General features: G+C 36.2%; 1 non-coding gene across 1 annotated transcript; it reads left to right on the forward strand.

Moving 5' to 3' along the window:
• Positions 1-2744: 2744 nt before the first annotated feature.
• LOC132012740 (small nucleolar RNA SNORA67) lies at positions 2745-2889 on the forward strand. Its single transcript, XR_009402722.1, has one exon. It is a non-coding gene; the product is annotated as a small nucleolar RNA SNORA67 (small nucleolar RNA).
• Positions 2890-12062: the final 9173 nt, after the last annotated feature.

The raw sequence follows: 12062 nt of genomic DNA on the forward strand, positions 1-12062 counted from the left end.
AGCCTGATGGCCAAAAACCAGGCTAAACCAGGTGGACCTGAGCAGCCATCAGTTCAAGAGTGACTGTCAGGGCCAGGTTAGGCAAGGAGGTATGTATAGACAATGCTTTCCGTGGAGAATAGAAAGCTTCGCTTTGAACTAAGGTGTGAAAACAGAAAGTCAGGGTCTGAAGAGACCTTTTGAAGGGGGAAATAGCCCTGACAGTATGCTTAAACTACTTATGGACGGAGTATTTAAAGAAAAGCAACTTCTTTTAAACCAAAAGAGATCAAATTATACTTAAAAAGCCAATGTAAGGGCCACTCCTCTGTCAATACCATCAGCAGGAATATATGTCTAAGAGAGCAGAGTTCAGTTACAGATAACAAAATCTTATCTTCAGAGTTAAAACACAGAAAGAGTCAGGATTCATGGCTTTTTCCCAATAATCTTCTTAGATCTTCCAAGTAAATCTTTCTCTGGCTACAAGTGAGGCATTTTGGTAACATCTCAGATAAATAGATCAATTCTAAGTCCAAAATGGTATTATATTTGCACTTAAGTAAATGCACACTCTTTATCTTAAAAACAAACAAAGAAACAAAGTTACAGGCAATCCATGCATTTAAAAAAAACAGCAATTAATTGTATTTATTGTAGTAGAATTTTCACTATCATACTAATATCTCTTAAAATAAGTTTAAGAAGCTGCAATAATCAAGAAGTTTCCCAGGAATATATTTTTTGAAAGGTCAATATGTTTTGTTTTTTTTTTTATTAAAGCTAAGGTGAGAAAACTGACATGTGTTTTTCAAATATTGGCACCCATTCTAAGACCATCAGATATAGCTAATAGCCAAAGTTTGAGTGGAAACAATTCAAGATATGTTTTATAAAATGATGCCAAATATGATAATAAATGCCTCCATAAAAATAAGGCTTACTTATAAAAGACAATCTTTGCGGATAGATAACTCATGCTGAAAAGCTTGTGAACTCCAGAATTTTTCAGGCAATACTTCTATTATCTCTTCTCAGTTTACATTGTTAACTGATTATCACAAAAAGGTGACTAAGAATGCCTTTGAAGAAGACTTTGACTAATTTGGGACTTGTAGTCGTGACAATGACTTTACTAGGTTATATTATTCTTCTAAATGTGTAGACAAGGATTAAGCACTAAAAAAAAAAAAAAAAAAAAAAAAAAAGGTTCCAGGAAAACATGCATGGTTATATAATTTAGATTGTAGCCTTAGCCTACAAACAAAAATTTCCAAACACCACACATTGAAAAAATGTAGCCATAAATCTACTTAAAGGGCTTCTCCATTCAGGCCTGCAAACATAGCATTGTCTTTGTTGATTTGTCTGTAGTCCGTTCTGGTAGGTGACATTGCTCTTGAGTACTAATCAATTGATGTCTTCGTGCCATCTGGCATTTTGTTGCTAAGTACAGCTGCAACACTGTAAGGTGAAGTGTGAGTGGCAAGAAGCAGGTTTGTTTTCATCACAATGTCACTGTCCAGACTATGCAGTCAATAAATCCTTGGTATGCCAGGCTTATCCTACCAAGTGAAGAAATGACTTGGCAATGCATTGTAGAAAATATGATGAAAAGTAATCATTCCAATGAGATTTTGAAGATCTTGCTTTGTATATAGAGTGATCTCTAAGAAAGGATATTGTTCTTTACTTGGGACTGAATATTTAAAACTTATTAACATCTAGATCACTACATAAAATGATGGTACTGAAAACTCTTAAGTTCTTATTACTTAGTTCTAAGTTCTTATTACTTAATTCTAAGTTCTTACCACTTAGTTATGTTTAATATTTCTCTTTGACTCGTTTTTATCTATCAGTAGGGGCCTATATTATTTTTTTTAAACATCTGAAAGTAAAAGGCAGCATGCAGGGAAAACAGTCATATACCAGAAGTGTACCAGACACTTCTGTAATGTAATACAAGTCTGCAATTCGTGGAAATGGGGTTCCATTAAATATTGTAACATTCAAGTAAAAACGTCAGTTCTTATCAAAATGTTTTCAAAATACTACTAATGGCTTGTTTTCAGAACATCATAAATAATCAGCTGTTGTTAAATTCGGGGTGGTGAAATTTTACACAAATCTTCCACAAAGCAATAATAGTAAGGTGTGGATTTCAGTGATAATTACATTGTACCTATACATTCCACGAAGTTTCTCTTTGCAATTATGTTTCATAATACCATAATCGGCATTCCTACCACCTCAGGAATATACCTGACTAGTTCCTGAATGTGTTGAATTTGATCATCCAAATCTCCTATTGCATTCCTTAGACAAAAGACACCCAACTGACCTTTAAATAAATTGCTGCATTGAGTGTATCCAGCTGGAATAGAAGGTGTTCATAAAACACCTCAGGAAAGATACTGACAAATTCCTGTAGTAGATAACGAGGAACAGTTGGAGGCTTTAAAGGTATCCTCCGTGCTAGGAAACATTTGTTATTAAAAAAAAAAAAAATGTAGTTTCTCTTTCTAACAATGAAACTCTTAGAGAAATAGGCACACTGTACATTTAAACAGTTTTGAGTAGATTGTTGTATATGTTTTATACATTCATTTGTACATTCAAACAACTACCAACATTTTATACACTATTTACTGTATGCCAAGGAATTTGCAAGGTGCTCAGAATACAAAGATAAAATTATGTCCATTTTATTAACTCAAATACAAGAGGGTGCCACAAGAAGATTAACTTAAGAAACTATGTAAATCCAAGCTGATTCCCTCTCCAGGTGGTCTGATCAAGCCCCTCAGTTCAGGAAAGTAGCAATTTGGAAGAAAATCAGGCATGCCTGAGGTTGCTGGGGGGGAGGGCATGTTTGTTTCCTTTGCCTTCCTTTGGCTGCCTACACTCACTCCAGTACATTCTGGCTTGATTGTGTCCCTTCCTTGCTCTCATGCTGACGTGTCCTCTCCCCCGACCTAGGCCGGAGGCACTGATGAGCAACAGGTTTCTTTCGTCATCAAATATGACCTTCCAACCAACAGGGAAAACCATATCCACAGAATCGGCCATGGTGGACGATTTGGCCATAAGGGTGTGGCTAGTAACATGGTGACAGAGGAAGACAAGAATACTCTTCAAGACATTGAGATCTTCTACAACACCTCCACTGAGGAGCTGTCCTTCAGTGTCACTGACTTCATCTGAGGGGATGTTCTGCTACCTACTCCCACCCAGGTTTCAGTCTGGGAGGCTGAAGAGGAGCAGGAGTAGGGAGGAAAGGGAGCCAAGGGGTGGACATCTTGTCATTTTTTTTTTCTTTGAATAAATGTCATTTTTGAGACAAAAGAAGGAACCTTGAACACTTTAGACCCCCTTTTCTTTGGAGCATTCTCTTGTTCCAGGCACTTTCTCTTCTCCCAAAACCATTAATCCATCTTCATAACTCAGTCAACCTCCGAATTCCTGAAGCTCTCCCCCACCCCAGATGAACACTTCTGAGGATTCAAGGGGCCATAGTGTCACTCAACCTCATTTGCTGGACCAAATCTGGAGAATTCCTGAGTTAAATGGCCCAGGGGATTATCCCCAGGTGGGGGGGTCAGGGGAGGGAAAATGGTAGCCATTTTTACATTGTTTTGTATAGCATTTATTGATTCAGGAGACAAAACACAAAATTCTGAAAGAAATGACTTGCAAACTTCCAAAACAAACAAACAAACAAACAAATAACAGAAAGAAAGAGAAAGAAAGAAAGAAAGAGAGAAAGAAAGAAAGAAAGGAAGGAAGGAAGGAAGGAAGGAAGAAAGGAAGAAAGGAAGGAAGAAAGAAAGGAAGAAAAGTATGGTAAGGTATTTACTCTAAAAGCATGCCCTCTCTTTTTTTTCTCTAACCACTTACGCTGGCCTGCTCAGATGTTTTAACTGAAGTAATCAATGGCTACTACATTCACTTCAAAATGACTGTTTATTTGAGTGATATCAAAGGGAAGAGGAAGAGAAAGAGGAAGAGACTAAGTACCCATCCTTCAATTTTCACATCCTTGTTCCAAAAGTAATATATTCTTGCGATATGGCCACCCCTCCTCAAGATCGTGGTAACTACCCTTAATGGTGGTTGCGTTTGCTCCTGTATGTGGACATTGCTACTTCTGGAAATCCTTCACTGACAGTTATTATAACAGAAGCAGGGCATTTCTTACTTTTGTAAGACCAAGTGTGAAGAGTGGCTCTAATCATTATTGGCAATACAATTTTATTGTGCTTTGGGGAACAGTATGATTAGCAATAAAAATTAAAATATTTTCTGGTTATGTACATTTATAAACTATAAAATATAGCTATGTAACAATATGATAATTTATTACATGCTCTCCCCAAAATCGATTTTCCCCAAAATCGAACAAAATAGATAAAACAGAAGCACATAGTCTCCACTGAGGGCTCTTTGAGCCTTTTCTATGCCTGGTGATACAGATTTACATAAACTTTTACGTCCTTGAGTTTAATAGTTACTGAATAAAAATAAGTTAGGTATCTCTAATCTATGTATGGCAGAATACTTTGTAAGGCTAGAAAGAGGTTGCCTTTCATTTTATGTTTATTGGGATTAGCAGTACTAATTTATGTTTTATGTCATGTTGATTATTTAAACAAAACCAGACATTTGACATCAGAGAAATGATTGCACAGAGAAGAACTAAAGTGCCACCTGATGGGTTTAGGGAAGAAATCAAAGGTAGAACCATTGCTTGGAAGAAGCAAATTATTTTAAGTCTTTCATGGCCAAAATAAGCTTCTCAATATTTAAGAATATACTCTGAATAAGTTTTCTTTATATGGTCAAATTATTCTGTGAATGTGATCACCAGATACGAACAGACTGGAAAACAATATTAAGATCCAGATGGTACTAGGACATGGTAAGATTAATTATTATTTGTCTGATTATATTTAGTAACTGCAATAATGTCCCAGCGATCCGGCACTTTGCTAAATGTCAGGCTATCTTGGCATCCCATTCGTACTCCGGTTGCACAACAAACGTGAATCTCAGTCATCTACATTGTGGCTTTTGCCTCTCTTTCTCCCTACTCTCTCCAAAAATTAGATTTAAGTGCTGGTATTTGAAAAGTCATCCTGAGGTGATAAAAATAAGGTTTTGTTTTTGTTTCTAAAAAGTAGACAGAAGTATCTGGAAATACTGCAAAGAGGATGAAGGGAAAGAAAAGAAGACACAATAGACTTCTAAGTTTGGGGATAAGGGAGAGCTGAGGAGGGATGATCCTGGGAATGAAGGCAAGATTCTGCCAGGGAAGGTGTTAGCGGTAGCTCTTTTTTAACTCTTGTCTCAGAAGTCACTGAATGATTCCAAAATATGCTCTTATAATGATCACAATTATTTTCTATGAAGCTTATTTTTGATTTAAACATGTTACATGCAAATTGGGAACATTTTCAAGTTATGGAAATGAAGAAAGCAAAAGGTTATAATTTCCCACCTCAGAAATATAGTAACATAACTGTTTTATTGTATAGACCATAAATCTCTGTCTTTTCCATCTCAGGCCTCACTCTGCATATTGTGCGGCCAGTGTTTATCTACTACTTATACACACACACACACACACACACGCACGCACACTCATGTACACGTTTGCTCCAGAATCATTGCGTAACAACACTCACACACACATTTGTTACAGAATCATTGAAAAACCATATTAGTCTGTACTAAAAAACTCAAGGATTCTCAGGAGAGATTTATACCTCACTGCAAACATCATCCATTCCAAAAGGCTTTCTTAGACACACAACTCCACAACATGTGTACTCTTTAAGATGGCTCCCCAAACCACCCCGCTCCTGTTAGTTCTTTTACCTTACCCATCCTAAAATCTACTAGGTCCGCTTCTTCAAACTGCAACTTCTTCTTCTTTTTTTTTTTTTTTCTTTTTGTTGTCTTTAACTTATTTTGCCATGAAGTTTGTATATTTTAATATTATCAAATGGGTAGTTTTTCCTCTTTCCAATTCTCTGAACCCGTTAACACAAGCTAAATCATTAGAAAAGTTCAGGGTGGAATTTTTTTTTTAAAGATTTTATTTATTTATTCATCAGAGAGAGAGAGAGAGAGCACAAGCAGGCAGAGTGGCAGGTAGAGGCAGAGAGAGAAGCAGGCTCCCTGCTGAACAAGGAGCTTGATGCAGGACTCAATCCCAGGACCCTGGGATCATGACCTGAGCTGCATGACCTGGGATCATGACCTGAGCTGCAATGGCTTAACCGACAGAGCCACCCAGGTGTCCCAAGGTGGAATTTTTTAACTGTTATTTAGATTTGACTTTCAGTCTAGTCATATATAAATAATAATTATAGGATTATAGGAGCAATAGTTTTGCATTACAGAAAACTAGAAAACAGAGAGCAGCAAACATTTAGAAGTATTATATATACTCACTGTACAACAACAACCACTGTTAATATCTTAATGTTTATCCTTTAGAATCTTTGTGTGTGTGTGTTATGTGCACAAACCACAGTGGCATCATATTTTCATAGTGTTCTGTGACCCACTTCTTTTAATCAAGAATTTTTACCACGATTATGCTCATCTAATGTAACACCAATAATTATTCAGATTTTCAAAACTGACCCCCAAAATATCCTTTCTAATATTCAAGAACCCATTGCTAGTCTTCACCATGCACTGTATCTGATTACATCCCTTACATACTACCCAGTCTTCGTAACTGAATCTTTCTTCAGTTTTGTTGAAATGACCAGGCCCTACATGGAGCACTGGGTGTGGTCCATAAACAATGAGTGTTGGAACACTGAAAAAAAAAAAATTAAATTTAAAGAAAAGAAAGAAAAAAGAAAAAGAAATGGCCAGGCCCAAGCGACCCACTTTTGGGAGTTGCTGGTTACTTTATTGTGATGTATTTTATTTTTTAATTTATTTTCTTTGTTTCATATTAAATCATATTTTAAAGCTTGATGATAAAACACGCAACTTAAAATTTTTTAGGTAGACTAAGTATTGTGCTATGCTCAGTATTCGACTGATCCCACCATCCATGAGGCTAAATTTGACCCCCCTGCTTAAGTTATGAATTTTCTGAATGTATTCTGTGTGGGTTCTTAGGAATATCAAATATCCCCAGTTCTTCATCAGTCATACATCTGATGATTTTGACATCAATTGTAAATTTTTGTCTGACTCAGTATGTTCATCAGGTTTTGCCAAATTTTTTGTTTCTAGCATATTACTCATTCTCCATTTACTGGTGGCCCTTTTTAAAGTTAAAATTGTCCCTCAATAGCAGAGTTATTTAGTTGGTGTTCTATTTGTCAGACTGCTGATCGGACTCACTTACATCTACTGCCAGAGGCAGGTAGATTTCCATAGATCTTAGAGGATTATTTAGGAATAAAGGATTATGAAGACTGCAAATAACACTGAAATAATTCAGAAAAAAATTATAGACACATATGTGTCTATATACATATATTATTCTATACATACATATGAAGAAAGAGAATGATCTTGAAAATGGGTTAAAATAGTAACATGGGAATCTGAGTAAAGGTCTCTGAGAGTTCTTTACACAGTTTTGAAACTTTTCCACATATTTGAAATTATATCTAAGTAAAAATTACATTTCAGAAAACTAATAAACACATGACAATACATAGTTGTGTGGCACCTGAGTGGCTCAGTCAGTTGAGCATCCAACTCTTGATTTCAGCTCAGGTCACGATCTCAGAGTCCTGGGACTGAGCCCTGTGTCAGGCTCCACACTCAGCAGGAACTTGGCTCAAAGTTCTGTCTCCCTCTCCCTCTACCATTCTCCCCAATCTCTCTCTCTCAATCTAAAATAAATAAATATTTAAGAAAAGAAAATACATAGTCAATCATATCAGTAAGCAACTGAATTAAACATACCAATATTATTTATCATGTGAAATGGGAAAATAATAATCAGTTTTCTTCTGAGCATTAGAAAAGGAACATGTTCTTAAATTGCAGTGGAAATATAAATTGATAATATTTTGTGGAGGTAGCTGGTCATACAAACTTAGTCATAAAGTGCACATTACTTTTGAACAATTCTGATTTAAGTAATTATCCCATGAAAAATAAGAAATGTATAAAAATATTTACAATTGTTATGTTCACTTTTATATTACTATTCCCCTGATAAATTTAAAGCAATCCACTTTTACAACAAAAATGAATTAATAAAATAATAGTACAACCTTAGAAACGATTAAAATACAGGCAATGAAATTAAGTTGAAGAGAAATATTTGATAGCATCAGTTATATGAAAGCCTACTACAAAACACTATATTTAACATTGTTTCCAAATTAGCTTAAATTTAAAGGTAATGGCACATAAGTGGCTAGGAGGGAAAAGATAAGGATACATATGATAGGGGGGTAACAATTTCTTGAGGAGCCCAAGCCTGAGACTCTGCCTCCTAGAGTGGGATCTGTGAACTTGCTCAATCAGCCCCATATAGGAAGCTAGTTTATTTAATTATTTTTTAAAATTCTTTATTTAAATTCAATGTAGTTAACATATACTGTATTATTAGTTTCAGAAGTAGAATTTAGTGATTCATCAGTTGCATACAACACCCAGTGTTCATCACATCGAGTCCACTCCTTAATGCCTGCCCATCACCCAGTTACCCACCGCATCCCAACCATCTCCCCTCCAGCAACCCTCGGTTTGTGTCCTAGAGTTCAGCATCTCTTATGGTTTGTAAGAGGCTAGTTTAGAAGATCCCATCGAAGATCTACTAAAGCCAAAGTCCAGCATGATTCTTTTTAGGAATCAGGATGTTTAAAGAGCCCTTGGTCGATTCTGTGGCATGTTACTGTACAGTTTTTCTGAAAGTAGAACTCTAGGATTAATCAAATGTTGGGCAAGAGTAAATTTAAGCCACTTCAATAAATCAGATTCTAAACAAAGAAGGTTGCTGTTCCTTTTCTCTCTTTCTTCGTGCTTAAAACAATGAGTTTTTCTTTCCTTGCTCAAGCACTGTGTGATTTAACTTCGAAGTGTATTTCCTTATTTTGATTCTCCTGCCTTGCAACTTCCATAAAAATCAGCTTGGTACCACATAACCTTAGAAGCCATGAATTTTTCTTGATTTTAATTATCTTCTTCGAGTCTAGGTTTCAAGATCCTAACCAGACTCTTGGTTGCATATAAACCTCTCTCCAAAACTCTTTTACACAAAATCCCTGTATGTCCCTTAAATAGCACAGGGCTACTTCAGACGCCCCATCTTTCAGTCTTCCTTAACTCCCAAAGACCTTTGTTGCATCTCTAATCACCTGTGGGCACTTTCATATGAGTTGCCATCAACTCTTTTTTTTTTTTTTTTTAAGATTTATTTATTTATTTGACACAGAGAGAGAGACAGCAAGAGTGGAAACACAAGTGGAGGGGGGAGGGTAAAGGGAGAGGGAGAAGCAGGGTTCTTGCCAAGCAGGGAGCCAGATGTGGGACTCCATCCCAGGACCATGGGATCATGACCTGAGCTGAAGGCAGACGCTTAATTACTGAGCCACCCACATACCCCATTGGTTGCCACCAACTCTTAAATAATTTTATTGTTTGCAGGGCTAAGCCTACTTCTAAAATCTGTCCAGAAATCCACATTTAAACACCCATCATATCCAGGTATGAATATATAGTCTCTTAGTTCCAGAGACTTTCTCAGATTTATTCTGATTCAGAGGTCCCCTTTTTGCCCAAACTGTTGGAAACAGTCCATGGAGAATCTCAGAAGATTGGGGAAAAAAAAAAAAAAAGAAAAAAAGAAAAAAGAAAAACAACAACAAAAAAAGAAGAACAAAAACAAAAAACAAACAAAACAAACAAAAACAGCTACTTTGTATGAGTCATATTCAGTTATTCCACATCTAGGAAAATAAATTAAGAAAAGTTATTCCTCAGTATACATGCACAAAAATGTCAATTGTAATAGTGTTTACAAAAAAATATATTAGAAAATACTTTTATTACCTGTATGAAACCCTCTGTGGCTAAGTTTCTTCCACTGTAAGATAAGGATAATAATTATACTTATTTAAAAGGTGCCTGGGTGGCTCAGTGGGTTAAGCCTCTGCCTTCGGCTCAGGTCATGATCTCAAGGTCCTGGGTTCAAGCCCCACATTGGGCTCTCTGCTCAGCAGGGAGTCTGCTTCCTCCTCTCTCTCTCTCTGCCTACCTCTCTGGCTACTTGTGATCTCTCTCTGTCAAATAAATAAATAAAATCTTAAAAAAAAATGTTTTGAGCTTTAAATGAGTTAATATATTTAAGCTGCTTAGCACAGTGTTTGCAAATTACAGTTTTTATTTAAAACTATTATCATTAAAATAATAAATGGTACAATAAATTATGGTATGCTAACTATAATACATCACTCAGTCTTCAAAGTACTTAATAACAATTAATATGATGAAATAAAATAAAAAGCAGGAAACAAATTTATGATACCTATTTGACTATTGCTATATATAACTCTATAATTATATGCATACCTTTTTAGAAGGCTAGAATGAACAGCAAATGATCTTTTTCATCTCTGTGATACGTAAAATGTAGATATATACTTTTTATAATCCATATTTTCTTTAGAGAAGGTATTATTCTTGTCAAAAAAAAATGACAACAACATACAGAGGATTAATAAAAGATTAAGGTATCTTATGACATCAATATATGCCTAAGGAAGACTAATGTATAATATGGGATTAGTATTTCCCACTCTTTCAAATCTCCTTGAGTGCTGCTATCTAGAAAGAAACAGCCCATAGTAACTAAGTTACAATAAAAGCTTAGAAGCAAAAAGCCAGCCTCATAGGCTAACTGCAAATGAGCAGAGTCAAGACCATAATGGCTGTCTTTCCAGAGCTTCAGCATATATGCTTGCAAAATCTGAGCAATGTTAATGCTTGTCAACAGTCTTATGGTATTTTAGCAATGTCACTTTCGAGGCATACCTGACAGCAACATGATCTTCATCATCCACGGTGACAAGTAGCAGAATAACACTTCCCTAACCCTGAAAAAAGACTCTCACGGAATTCGACCCACATGATCCGCTGGATATATGTGTACAAAAAAAAAAAAAAAGGTGATGTCACAGAAGTAAAACAGCTGTTGTATGTTGAGCCACAAAGAAAGAGACCCTCAAATAAAACAGGAGGAAAAAAATGCAATGAAATAATGCATCAGGTAATGTGGCATAGTTGAGAAATCTGAGAAAACAAACTAAAGGGGCAGTTGTAGGTAAAGGTGGCCCACTGAAGCAAAAATGCTGAGTTGAGGAAAAAATAGCCAGTTTTTGTAGTCAGTTGATATTGCTAGTTGGCCAATTCAAACATGTGTTAAAAATAAATATCTGCTGGGACTCCTGGGTGGCTCAGTCGGTTAAGTGGCTTCCTTTGGCTCAGGTCCTGATCCCAGGGTAGTGTCCTGGAATCAAGTCGGACATTGGGCTCCTTGCTCAGCGGAGAGCCTGCCCTCTCCCTCTTCCCCTGCTCATGAGTGTAGTGTCTCTCTCTCTCCCTCCTTCTCTGTCAAATAAATAAAAACTTAAAAAAAATATGCTTATAACAGATTATTTTATTGCTTAGCTTTCTATTTAATGATGAAAAGGAAATATGTGTATATACGTGATATATTTTACACGGGGAGTCGATATGAGGAAAATGGAAAAATGTTCTGCCGAAATTCACAACCAAAAACATCCCTTGACAACTGTCAGATGTGAGAATAAGCCACTCCAGCACCGAAAACAGTGCAGCAGAGCTGTGTTGGAGAGAATTTTGACAATTGCATACAAAATCACACTTACTAAACCAATTAACTCTCTTTCACCTTTTTTTTTTTTTTTTTTTTAAGATTTTCTTATTTTAGAGAGAGAGAGAGCACAAGCAGGAGGGGCAGAGACAGAGGGAGAGAGAATCTCAAGCAGACTCCATACCAATGAGTGTGGATCCCCAGGTGGGGTTCCATCTCACAACCCTGAGACCAAGACCTGAGCTGAAAACCAAGT

The sequence above is a fragment of the Mustela nigripes genome, chromosome 2, assembly GCF_022355385.1.
Source record: "Mustela nigripes isolate SB6536 chromosome 2, MUSNIG.SB6536, whole genome shotgun sequence".
NCBI lineage: Eukaryota > Metazoa > Chordata > Mammalia > Carnivora > Mustelidae > Mustela > Mustela nigripes.